This window comes from Genypterus blacodes, unplaced genomic scaffold (assembly GCF_046128005.1).
Source record: "Genypterus blacodes isolate CSIRO-AG114 ecotype Tasmania unplaced genomic scaffold, CSIRO-AGI_Gbla_v1 ptg000029l_1, whole genome shotgun sequence".
Taxonomy (NCBI): domain Eukaryota; kingdom Metazoa; phylum Chordata; class Actinopteri; order Ophidiiformes; family Ophidiidae; genus Genypterus; species Genypterus blacodes.
This window is the reverse complement of record NW_027466842.1, coordinates 6,534,565-6,548,785: the sequence shown is the minus strand read 5'-3', so window position 1 is coordinate 6,548,785 and position 14,221 is coordinate 6,534,565.

Here is a 14,221-nt window from a genome sequence, read left to right as displayed (position 1 = left end):
AAACCTTAAAGATCTGTCACATAGCAGACATGACAGGCTTTGTTCTTCTCTTGTTTTAACTTAATCATGTCCTACTGCCCAAACATGCCAACACTCATCCAAGCAAAAGGGATCGGACTCATTCTCTTGCCCATTTGGATATTGAGACAAAGTTTCTGGAGGTTCTACAGAATAAACCTGGTCCAAGTAACAATCCCACATAACGTTCCCACCACAGGTTTAGCAATGGGCTCATGCTTCCAGATTCACATGCCTTCCAGGAGCAGCCAGAACTTGTGAATTCTTAAGAAGGCCATCCATCAAAGACGACGTGTAGACTTTTGTTGCTCAGAATAAGACCTCTAACAAACCTTCTGCAGGACTGTTGCATCGTCTGCCAGCACCACATACAGTAGGTCTTGGTCTTCTCCAGCATGTGATGGTGACATTCTCACTACAGTCAACAGGTTCAGTCTGTTCACTCTGTTAACTTCCTCCTGCCAAGGAGCCTTTCGTTGCTTTACCCATTGATGTGGTGTCAGATCCCCCCCAGCGTTTCAAACCAACTCTGGAAGGTTTTTATTTGTAAATTAGTTGGTTGCCTCTGCCAGTTTCTCGTCTGGCTTTCATCCTCAGAGTAGAAGAGAGCCAATAAGCGGCACACTCACTTCCTGTTGCATCCACAGGTTTGTCACCACAATCGTACTGTTGGCCCTAAATATCATACTAGGCAGAGTGTATGAACCCCCTCCATCTGCTCTGTGTGTGCTGTTTGAGTGTGAGTAGGTGTGTCATTTCACTAATGGTTCCTGCCGTGGTTCCATCTGTTGCAGGACAGTAACTACATCACCAATCAGCCAACTTCATGGTCTGCCTGCTTTCAAGTGCTCTGTCCAGTCTTGGAACCCTGTGCTACAGTGAAAGATGTGAATTGAAAATCACAAACTTAAGCCTGTATTCAGACTTGAATTGTATTCATTTGCTTGGGTCAGATTCAGGGGATAATATGACACAATGTTTCACTTTGGCCCTCAGTTCAGTTTGTGTTCACACAGTAACACCTGTTGGGTCCAGATCCGAGTGCCACAGCAGTGTTCACAGATGCCCAATCGAACGGATCTTGGGGGGGGAACGCTTCAGGATTCAGAACAAGGTCTCCAAACGAGGCAGGTCCGAACACAGCCTTAATAAAGGGACACTTAGAAGATTCCTGACCCCTCAAGTACCTGAAGAACAGGATTGCAGTCGGTATAACAATATAGCTTGGATTATCTTTGGCCTTTGGAAAGTATGAATCTGTCTGGAGGAAGGAATGTCATGAACATAATAGAGTTGCACTGTGATAACTGTGTGTGTGTGTGTGTGTGTGTGTGTGTCCATGTTCCTTTGTGGTCAGAGCTTCCTTTAAAGCTTGGTGATTTGTCTGCAATGTTATCTGCCACAGATTCAGGTTTAAAAGAAGAGACGGAGGAGGAGGAGGAGGATGAAGGCTGTGTGAGTGTGACACAGACCACAGATGCAGCACAGGAGCGCTCATTAGACCCTCAAACACACACAGGCATACACACAAACGCGTACATAATCAGTCAAACAGTTGCAATTGTGCCTGCACACACCTTCAATGCTCGCAAATGTTCACAATTCTGCACAGGGACATTTACACAAGTATCATCACACACACATGCACACACACATGCACACACACGCAGCTGCTCCTCCACACATGACCTGAATTTTAACTGCCAAGGTAGACCGGTGCTTAATTGAGCATGTAAAAGGGTTGCTTTTGCAGTGTGTGTGTGGGTTGGGGGTTATTACAGTCACTTAGTCTGATTTTAAAGCTCTGACACATCTTCCAAAATACATAGACACAAAGTAGATGTATACACACACGCACGCACGCACACACGCACACACGCAGACAAAACAAAACAAAACAAAACAAATACATGACACAAAGATCAAACAGAATCAGAAGAAAGGCTCCCACAGAAACAGGCTCATTCTGTCCCAGAAACACAACGTCTTATTATTTGGTTGATGTTTCGTTTTCCTGCTTCTTTTTCTCTCTCTTCTCGCTCGCTTTTCCTCCCCGCCTTGGAATCAATCTTATCAAGCTAAACGTGCTGTGGCCCCAAACCCTGTAAAACTCCCCTCGCCATCTTAAAACCTTCACGTTTATGACCGCAGAATCAATGTTCCTGTAAATCTTCAGTGCCATTCAATCTCTAAATTTGACTCCTACTTTTCACTCATACGGAGAGAACGGATCAGGCCAGACTATAAACTCCGTCTCTCATGGCCGTCTAGGTATGAAAGGGCTGCTCAGCAGAAGGAATTTTACAAACAGCAAAGGGAAAATTAGACCAAAGCAAAGCAAACTAAGGCCGGTGATTAAGCGGTGTGGAGGTATTCCATGTAGTTAGTTCGGGTGCCAACTGTGTCTCCCTGACTTCCTCCTCCGCTACCCTGCTGCAGCCCAGATGGGCCATCTTGGCTTGGGGAACGCTAAACACAGGGCGGCGGCTTTAAACTTTTATTCCGAACCGCATCAGCACGAAGGTTTCACACGTTCGCTTTTGCCTCCTGTTAGTTTAGGCTTCTCTCCACTGGGGGACTCTCCGCACGTTTTCATATGGTTTTGGGTGCAAGCCTCTTTGATCTCAGCACATTAAGCGCTTTACTGCAAAACAAAATCGAGCAGAATGAGTCCCCCTGCCAGCGAATAATAAGCAAACAGAGGAGCCTAAACGCATCACATATCTCTAACAGCATGCAAAAACCGTGCTGCTATTCAAAGCCTCATTACGCTCTTTGTTTCCTACTGGGGGCAGCAGGCGTCACTTGACAGTTTTATTTTGCTCCCGTTAAGATGCCATAATGGCTTCCAGAAGTCGTTTTTGTGTCATCATCTTCCTTGTCCTGCCTCCCTTGTGTATTGTGTGTTCTCTATTGTTCATGGGTGGCTGCTCCCTTGCTTGAGAGTGATTGACATCATTTGTCTGTTTGGCGAGGCTTTTGACATTTCAAAAAGTCAAAGTGCGCAAACCGTGACAGCAAAACCTCCTTGGTGTGTGTGTGCACGCAGCTTAATGGGTGACTATGCAGTGCATCTACAATATCTAATATCCAAATGCATCCGAATTTTCCTTTTAGCCTTAAACTACAAACAGATCTCATACCAGGCTGGAGGAAACACACACACACAGTATACAATATTCATAATTTAGGATATTTTGTCGATACAGCATTTGCTCTGAAGTAAAATCAAAGCAAAGAACCAACCGTTTTACCCTCAAATCTCTAATCTATGGGTGTTTTCACATGTTCAGATGAGCACCCAGCAGTTTCTCCCTGAGGCTTTTGCAGGAGAAGCTCAGAGTCGTGTTCGGTGCTCTGGCGTCTCTTTGCGCTCCTCCTCCTGTCATGTTCTGAGGGAATGCGTGATGCAGTGAGAAACCACATATATCACAGACTGCTGCGTTCTTGTCATCACTCATGGAACCAATGAGAGACGCATTAACAAACCTGTCTGTATGAGCTTGTGAAATAAAAAGCGTTTGGATTTAACTGTTGCTCCTACAACTGAGCCAACGTTTCTGTGAGTCAGTAGCAGCAATTTGCATATGTTTTCTCATTTTGTTTGACGTTGTTGCAAAAACACCCTGTGGTGCAACGGTGCCAAACCAAGAATAAAATGCACAATAGGATTAGAAGCAAACCTAAATGCACCTCTTCACACACTAAATATGATGGAAATATACTCTCAGAGACGATAAAAACGGCTTTGTTAAATGACAATATTTGTGTTTGTGCTTTGAGCATTCAGTGTCCAACAAACAATATTGTAGGGGCCTATGGTCACAGTCCAACCCTGCAGACCATGTGGTGGGCCATGTGGTCCTTCGTTCACAAAACTACAATCCAGAGTGGTATTGGACCAACCCCCTCTTCACACCTTGATGTGAAGATGTCATAGACTTACCTGCCGTAACATTGGTCAAAAGGTTCTTCAAAAGAAATCAAAATCCAGTCTCTCCGGTTCAACTCAAGGCAGAAAGGAGCCCCAAGAACTTGTGAGTGATGACTCTTAGTTATTATTGTGAGTTAACAAATCCATTCATATTATAACAAGAAGTGTCTGAAATTGCTTGCTTTGAATATTGTATGATTTTAGCCTCTGCTCACGCCAAGGCTCACCCTTCCAGATTGATTTAGAGCGCAAAAATTAATCTTCAAACTATTCCCATTAATTAATGAATTAATTAGATAATTTTACTTGATAATTTAGATTTATGGTGAATCTTTGAGGCTTAGGTCAATTATCTGCTATCCTTTGTCCCCTTCTAAATCAGGGGTGGTTCCCAGAGGACTTTAATTTATGAAGTTTTTATCTTTATTTTATTCTATTTTATTTTATTTTGATAGCAATATTTGATAAAGTAATTACACTAACAATATTAATATTTGAAAGCATGATTAACACCTCCAATTAGTCTAAGTTTGCCTTTGCTGCCACCCTTCCATAGCTTTATGGCTCAACAAAAAGCTCTGCGCTCACCTGGGAGACGCTTATTTCATGTTTGTGTTGGCATCAATTTTTTCAATTCTGCACATGAGAGCAGGTTTGCAACATGCACCATCCTCAAATCTATGCAGTATTTATGTATGAAGACCACAAACACAAGTCTGCATTGTCCAATAACAGTAATGGATGGGATCAATGCTGGTTATTGGAGGCTCTAGTGTCTCTGTGGACTGCGTACCGATCTGTGGCACTGTGGATAGAAAAGCCACAAGATTTAATTCCAGGAGGTCAATTCCTGGTTGAATTACAGCCTGTGTTTCTCTGGACTGTCGGCCTTGTTTATCCATAATCAATGCTGCATCACAGAGTGCTGGAACAACAACAACAAAGTACGCACCGCAGGATGAACAGTAGATATGTAAAGATATAAGAACATTTCCTCATTTCCCTTGAATGTCCCCATCTTCTGGATATGATGGGTGATTTGATGGACTCCACTAACTTTACCGTTGCTCAAGAACACCACTCAATCAGGCAGTAGAGGGCACTGTGCAAACTCAGAGAAATGTTGATCTATATTGATTTCAATCTGATTACTAGTATTAGTATGACCACATGTCTGAATTGGTGCAGTGTGTCAACATATGCAGCACAGTCAACACATTTTCTAAATGTTGGAAGTGAATGTGAGCGGCGTCACCTCTGACCTCAGCCATTGTTTCAGGATCTGCCTGGTTGTGACAGATATTCCCTGCTTGACTATAATTCTCATTAATTTCTTACTACAGACTTCAGGTCTACTTCGACAAACCTTCCCGTTTTTCTGTGGCCCTCTTGCCTTTTCTTCCCTTTTTTGCATTCCGGTGCTGCTGTCAGCCCTGCCTCCGCTCAAACACCAGCTCGAGTAAAGGTCTCTCCTCGCCAAACAAACCCACTATTTGTGTGACCAAAATGAACCCACATGCACATATTCTCCAAACAGGGATTTTTAATTTAGTGTCATCATAACCACCATTAGCAGCTCTATTAAGATTCCAAAACCAACTCCTACCTCCATTACACAGGGGAAGATGCATTATTCAAAACCATCTTGAGCACCAAGCAACAGACTGCAGAGCTTCCAGAGTGATGAATAACAAAGAGTCTGCTCTGCTCTTACACTCAATTTATCACTGGCACAGATCAGTGAAGGCACCGGACCTGTGCTCACATGGTCAGAGCTCAACGCACCCATCAAACGGCAAACAGGTGCTAATGAAGACTGATGCTGCTGGCATACTGTCGACTCTGCTGCAGTGATGAAGTGTTGGCTGTTGCCAGGTTGAGCTGCGCCAGCTGATGCGTCTCACTCGGGCAGCTGTGATTCCACTCTGGGCGTTTGTTTCGCTGGATATTAATTCTGTTCAACTGAAGTCAAATGTGATTTCGAACGTTCATTAATCAGATGCGGTCTGAATTTTAGCTCCGCGGTTTAAATAGAAAAGCTCAAGATTTTGAGGTAATTGCTCCCAACTTGCCAGATGATTTATAGAGGTGTATGGAAATGTGTGGAGTGATTATAGGAGGGTGTGGGGGTGTAACATAAGGATAAGAGCTTTATACTCTGTAAGCTCATGGGGAAATTCTAATTAAATTCATAGACACTGGACCAACCTTGGAGGTTTGCGTATGGAATCAGATTATGTTCCGTTAAAGTAAACCACCCCTGTCTTTCTGTCTTTCTTTATCACCCCCCTCTTCCTCTTCCTCTCTTCCTCCCACCCACACCTCCTCCCCCTCTTTGAATGGGGGGAGGGGGGAGGGGGGGGGGATCCGTCTGCCTGTCAACGCTTTGCCTCTTTGTTCAAATTGGTTTCGCTCCTCTTCCTCCGCTGAGCTGCTGGCGAGGAGGCACACAAGCAGTACCAGTGCAGCGCTCATCTGCACCCGATCGGCAAAGATCTTCGGGGTTCAGACTGGAACATGAACGCCGCATGAGGATACGAGAAAGGAGTGAGAAGTCCATAGAACGTACGGTCCCCGATCTCTCTACGCCATCGCAAAGTGCTGCCCTCACCCCGGTTTCGTCGTTCTCAGCACCCCGGGAGCGTTTGGAGAGCACCGGCACCCGCGGCGCAAGATTACGCTCACGTTCCGGGGTGATCGAACCGTTAACACGCACCTCGGTTGGTCAGACAAGGTAAGACTGATAGAACGGACGCATGTTTCTTTCGTTGAGATGCTTATGGAATCCTGGTCACAGTATGAATCCACTGTGTAAAGGCGTCCGGCAGCTGTAGGAGGATCGAAGTGTTTCAGTTTGTTCGCACGAATGTCAAAGGTAACTTGAGCTAAAACCGTGTGTGTGAGTGTGTAGGAATCTTCCACGTTGCCCAACTGTGCATTTCATTATATGCAGGTAATGAGCGCAAGTAATAAATAATTCACGTAGCATCATCAGGACCGATCGATGCGTCTCCACCAGCCTCTGCCTCCTCTGAGACGCACACATCGGACCCATTTGGGATCTCTTCAATTATTTACACAACCAAGCTTTTAATATCAGTCTATATTTACAACCTGTGCTGCTGTATGCATAAGTCATAAACTCAAAGTAACCTTGTTTGAGTGTCCAACACATCCTGCATGTGTTCACCTCAGAGGAAGTTTATAGGCTCTTAATATAAAGAAAGTGAGTGTAGTGACTGCAGCTGAGTGATGCAGTTGTGAAGGTAGACCAAAAAGGCTTGGAACAGGTGTTGTGAAATGTATTATGTAAATCAGGAGTCACACAGTGAATAAACAACATGTGTTGATTAACTTCTGAACACACATGGTCCTGTTCCAAAACTGCACCCGGCCTTGACCTCAAAGATGTTGAGAGCAAATCAATGCTGCTAAATTTAAGGTTCCTTATTTTTGCCTTAAAATGAGATAAAAAGGCAATAAAACAGTAGAAAGGATCTTTGTTTTTGCTCCACAAACACACTGTGATGTACAAATCATAGGGAAGGAGGAGAGCAGTTTGGGTCACCTTGACAAATGAGCTGTATTGTCTGAGAATATGAGAGCCTCTGCAGTCCATTCAGTCTCTGCTCGCTGCTCCAGTCTGAGGGAGTCCAAGCCTTTTCTTTCCCATCCTCGTTAGTGCACCCACCACCGGCTGTGAGTCAGCACCATAAAGAAGGACAAGGTTAAGTAGACAAGTTCACAGCACAGACGAGTTCCTGCTGAGGAAATGTATAGGCTTTATGTGTGGTGGAAGATAACACACTCACAGACACACACACACAGAGAGAGAGAGGGAGAGAGAGAGAGAGAGAGAAAGACTGTGGGGTGAGGAGAGGTGGATGATGGAGAGTAGTGAAGAAAGAGGTTAAATGAATGAGCTGAAAGTTTACAGCATGCATTTTCCATTCAGTCCTTGGTGTGTGTGTGTGTGTGTGTGTGTGTGTGTGTGTGTGTGCGCACGTCTATGATGCCTATTCGTGTAATCTTCTCTGTCTGCTTGTTTGTGGCAGCTGGCCAGCAGCGTAGCTGACCTCACTCAGATAAACGCAGGACTGAGAGCGCACGGTCTGATTGTATAATAACGTGCTTTGCTCAGTTCAACGCTTCTGCTTTCAGTGACTGCAAACTCTGCACAATCCTCAGTTTTGTTTATCACGACTCGCTCCGATTCGTCTCAAATCCATGGAGCCACTGTGCATTAGTGTGTGAAACACAAATGCAATCTTGCGAGATGAATGGAGACAGGTGAGATATTTCAGAATTGCTTTTTGGGTAAAACAGCATCAACTCTTTATATTCTAAATGCTTTGGGGGGATGCTGCCAAACACAGTGATGCTATGAGCTGAATGGATACTTTTTAGTATTCAGTGATAGGAATTCCTCACAAGAGCCACACTAATGCTGTATTGGCGGTGGCAGCCAAAGGTAATTCTCAGTTGGGGTTTGAAACTGTACTCTAATATCTGAAAGTGCTCACTGTAATATGTCTCTCAGGTGATTATGAGGTTTATCCCCCTCATCCACTGTTAATAGCGTACAGAATGGCACCATATGAATGCAAATAAGCAGACTTTAAGGCTTTTTCTTTATGCTCATATTGCTTTGAAATTGTGTTGATTTGGCCTGGAAATATGATGTGATGGGAGCACTGAACAAATGCAGAAAATAAATGACTTTGCCTGAATGGGAGCTTGGATCAGGACTGTAGTCATAAACATAAACCCCATCTGGTACAGAGTGAACCCGACTATGAACTGGACTAATTTTATGATCTCTTTGGATCTCTTTGGTGGGTTTACTGCCAGAGGAGGAGCAGACGGAGACTAACAATGACTTCAGGGTGAATGGAAAGAACGCTAACAACAATTTCAGCACTGGACAGCTCCCAAGCAACGATCACACCACAAATCTTATCAAACAGGGAAACAAAACAATGCAGAGTTTGCTTTCCACCTCTGGATGAATGTCTCTCTCCCCCTCTCTCCTTGTTATGCTGAAGCCTCTGGTGGAGGATCTCTCCAGGTGCCAGAACCCAAACGGGGTTGGACAAACCAATCCATCAATCACTCTCAGTCTTTAGCCTGGGAGGGACTAAAGCAGCTCACCAGGCCAATCAGTACAAGCGTAGATGAGACCACATCTGAACAGCTCACCCACACAAAGAAAAAGGTCCCTCTCTTTGTCTTTAGCCAGGGGCGCTCCTCAAAGGTGCTGAATGGAAGAGAACAAATGTTTGGATATTCAGCTGGTTAACAGCCATCTCATTAGCTGGGCTGCAATTATTTCCCTTCTTTGACATCACATCTTTGGCTCCAGGCAGATCCAGAGTTATACATCAGCAGCCCTACTGGCTACGCAGAGCAAATTAAAAAGATTGGTCACTTTTCAAAGGTTTTTAACTGCACTCTAATACGCTCGCACAACAGATAAATTACCAGTGGAATGAATTTTTTAGCAACTTAAATTTCAAATCACAGTTTTCCTCAGGAATCAAATCCAGATAATTGAACTCAGAATAGCAACAGCAGCCAAATCTACAAAAAGACATAAAACTCCAGACTCTTTCACTTGCAATAATTAAAATAATTTGCATATTTATTGTGGGTAGGTGTAGGATTTTAATGTGATATAGATTTTAGCGTTTTATCATCCCGACCCATCTTCACTCAGTGTTTATTTCCTTTTATTGTTATGGTTGCCGAGTTATTACCATGAGACAATGACACGTTTTTGTCTCTGCAGACTTCGGTGCTGCTGATAAACTGAAGGACAGATCCATCCTTATCTACACCTTGTTGATATTCCGCAGCCTCATCACGTCATTACAGATGAGGATTGTTGGGATGAAGTCACAAAGCGCATTGTTTGCATGTTTTATTCAATTTTGTGTGGCAGTGGAGGATACTGTGGTTTATCTGTGGTCAGCTGATGATGCCTTCAGCTCCCCCAGCTGATCCTTTATTGGCTTTGTTATTCAACATAGCCTCTGAACCTTCACCTTTGACCTCTGGCGGTTTGGACACAGCTGGTGGAGCGGTCACTAATACGGGGCGCTACCAGCCCTGAGATGCACACATTTGAACTCTGACCCTGATATCACCAGGCTTCTCTTCATAACAAGCCTTTTACTTAAAACCACAAAATATGAAATTCTACATCAGCGATTTTAGTTTCTTTTCTTTTAATAATGCCACACATTGCGCTGTACAACATCACTCCAATGCTATAATTACATTACAATTCATTTTTTGAGCTTACTCATATTATTAACCACCTTTGTTTTTCCTCCTCATAGTAGCATTTCTGCTATTCCAGTCAAGGTTATACACAGAAATCGATTGATGCCTGTGTGATTTGATCCTGTGTGTACGATGAGCTGTGATTGATTCCACCAAGGCCTTTACGCGGCACTCTCACCGTTTCCATTTTCTCTAAAAGCCGCCACGTTGCGACGTCCCGACGTTCCGACGTTCCGACCCTCGAACATCTATGTTGCAAGCAGCGGCGGGCTCGTATGTTAATCAAACGCAATTAAATTGATTTTCGCCCCCTCACCTCGCAGCAGGCTGATGTATGAGCTCGCGCACACACACAGATATCTAACCTATGATGTTGCACACACACACACACACAGATAGTGAGCGCTGACAGAGAGGGAGGGGGAAGGAAGACAAAAAGCAAAGACAAATGTGAGATCTGCTGCAGGTTTGCACCCATAAACACGAGGGTTAGCGGTGATACATCCATCATCACATTGCTCTACCTCTATCCTATATAAGCTGAGTACTGAGTGAATCCCATTGGCAGTGATTCTTTCTCAGTGGAGCCATTAGACGTCTCTGTCACTGATCCTTCACTCATCAACGTCGCCTCTCTCCTCCTAAACCCCCGACCAGAAGCCAAACATGAGCTTGGACGAGTCACAGGCCTGGTTTGGGGTCGGATTGTGTTTGATAAATCCGCTTTGTCTGTGTGCCCAGTGGGATGAGCAACATCAGCATGAGAGGATGAGGATGCAATCTTGAATCTGAAGGTCTCTCTCTCTCTCTCTCTCTCTCTCTCTCTCTCTCTCTCTCTCTCTCTCTTTCTCTCTATCTCTCTCTCTCTATCTCTATCTCTTGCCATGTGAAGCTCAGGCCATAATCAAATGAGTCATTCGTAGCTTTGAGTGATAAGTCACCACACAGGCACACGGACCACAAAGGGTGTCTGTGTGTGTGTGTGTGTGTGTTTGTGTGTGTGTGTGTGTGTGTGTGTATGTCAGAGAGAAAGGATGCATGGAGACCGAAAACCCAATTTGACTCCTTTTCACTTTCTCATTGTGCCGTCTCAGCAATCAATATTTATGCGCTTCTGTTTGATGTCTTCTTTTCGTTTTTTCATCATGGCAGCAACACATCAGTGAATTTCCCCCCAAATTGTTTACAATCTGTGTCTCGTTCATTAATGAGAGTTGCTTTTGTCTGAACATATGGGAGTTTAGATGTAAGCCACAGGGTGATTCAGGGTGGATTGGCAAATTATAAAGAGTTACGCTCTACAGTTTCAGTTCCCATCCTGTCAGTGTATTAACATCACTTTGAGTTTTATGAGATTAGATAACAGAACAAGAAGAACATTAAAACTTGCTTAAACCCAGTAAAGCATTTATGTGGAGCTTCCTCTCCTCATCTGCATTATATTTCTATATTTTCTTCTTGTTTCAATTATTTCTCCTATTTATCACACTGATGCCCAAGAAAAGTTTTAGGACTTTTTTAAATACATCGAATAAAGTTTTGTGTTCTTATCTCGATGTGAAATTCATTTCCCAGCTCCCTGGCTTTGCTCCAACCCAACCCTCTTCTGTCCAAGCAGAAAACAGAAAGGAATGTTGCACATAAACAAATCACAAAACAAACTCTTAAACCTTTTGCTGTTTTGCACAATGTGCAGTGCTCCACACATTTTACAATGTATCTTGCTGATTTGGACAGAGCCAGCTGCCAATACATGTGTTTTGTGTGTGTATGGGTGTTTGTGATAAATCCACATGGGCGACAACCTGACCTAATTAACTGAACTTTTAAGGTTTTTCTGACACACCCACACACACACACACCCACACACACACACACACACACACACACACACACACACACAGTGCTCACAGACAGGATTTAACTACAGAGGTTGCTTAAGGTGATGTTTTTCGACAATTTTCCAGTTATTTTTCGCAGGAAAAGCACATTTGGGTCGACATGGGCATGATCACAAGGCCAGTTGGTCTCCTTCTTCAACAGATTGACAGCTTAGTGTTGAGCTTTAATGTAGGCCTGGCAGCCTGGAGCAGTAGCTCTCTTTGGATCTCTGTCACTCCACCCGTCGGCTCTCACAATGAGCCTAGAATATGCCCCATTCAGACCAGCACGTAAAAATGTGTGTAATGGACGTCCACATTGAGGTTCACTCAAGCATTTTAGAGACTTCTGGCTCTTTTCTTCTCAAGACATAACTGTGCCTGTGAAAGTGAAGAGAGGCGATTTAGAGGAAGGCGTTGGCGACATCTGATGTCTCATCTTTAACAAAAGCTGCTGCTAGTTAGTATGCAGCCTGTGCCGCTGGATGGTCAGCGCACTGTAAGTCGTAAATCCCCTCTGGTAAAACTTTGAAAGGCTGATGTCTGTGCCTCTGTATTCCGCTGGTGTCGGTGGTGTTTGTTGGGGCCCAGCCAGTCCCATGCCCTCCATACAACACTATGTTACCCTCTGCTTCAGGCAGGGCTGAGCTGTGACCCTCTCCAAGCTTTTAGAAATCTCTTGTCATCTGCCCAGCAAGCTCCACCAATGGTTCAGGCCTCCAACATGCACCGAATCCAACTGTTCGACCCCAATCTGTCACAGCACATCACGAGGTCCTAACCCAACTCCAGACATGGGGTGCCTCACAGTGTGTGGCACAGCTACATCTCAGAAGCCCTCATTCAACTGGAGATGGATACCTACCATTAAAATCACCCAACAGGTTGCTATAAAGTCTTCTAGTATGTGAGAGGAATGCTTTTCATTCCCTCACACACTCCTGAAGTGCTAAAGGCCTGGCTGAGCTTTCACAGGGACAGAAAAGAGAGCGAGCATTATTCTTGAAATTTAGGCCTGACGTGGTGAACTGATTACATAATCTGGCCTCTGAGGCTCGCTGATGCTGTTGGCGTGTGTTGGTGTTACCTTGGTGAATGCAAAGAGGCAAAGAGGCAAAGAGGCTCCCTCCTGTGTCAATTATTTACCTTACATAAGTGAAGTCCAGTTCAAGCATGTTGGACTAAATTCTCCTCCTACATCTATTCCATCTACTCCTGGCCTCTGTGTTATCACAAAGGTGAAATAAATAATTTAGAGCTATTTGCGTGTTTTTGTGTGGCTTTTTTTACCTTTAGTGCTTCTTTAGAATAACATTTTCTCCTCCCGGTCTCTGTTTCTTTCCGGGACAGTGTAATAAAACTGTCTCAGGCGTCCTTCCACTGAGCTGAGAGGCTTCGGGCCTTAAGCCAAATCCTCTGGCAGCCTCTCAGCAGCTTGTTTCTGATGTGCGGTGGGATTTGTTCTATGTTGTGCAGTACAAATGCACCAGAGTAGATTTTAGTTTTTCATTGCAGATATTGGCTCTGTGTGTTAAACTTGAACCTCAGCGGTTGAGGATATGAGTAGTCATTGCTTCATGAAGGAAAAGAGTAAGAGAGCATTGTGATGAAGACAAACTAAGACAATATAATCAATTTTCTCCATGTCTGGCTGTGTGTTTGCCAGGCACCTCTGTGTCAACTCTCACACGCAAAACACCAGTTTACCCTAAATCTGGGAGGTATTTTTTCTGTGCGGCTGTATGTCTGCAAGACACACACTAAACACCCACACACACATGCACAGCGGTCAATGGCAAATCTAGGCCAGCTGCCTTGGCTTTCACTTTTCCTTCTTTTTTTTCACAGACATGCTTCGGTTAACTGTGTCTGAGTCTTAACGCTCCTCTCCAAGATGTAGCATTTTTTATTTATTTCGTATTGTAAGAGAGCAGTAAGTCAGGATCTATGATGTATCAGCCGGCGTTCTGTTGTAACACAGCAGTATATCCCCTTGTTCTCCTGCAATTGGCTTTTCAGTGATTCACCGTCCGTGGCTATTATTAGTCAAACGTTTGCTGTGGATATTCGGTGCTGCTCAGTGTAATGTGGGAGAATCAGCCCC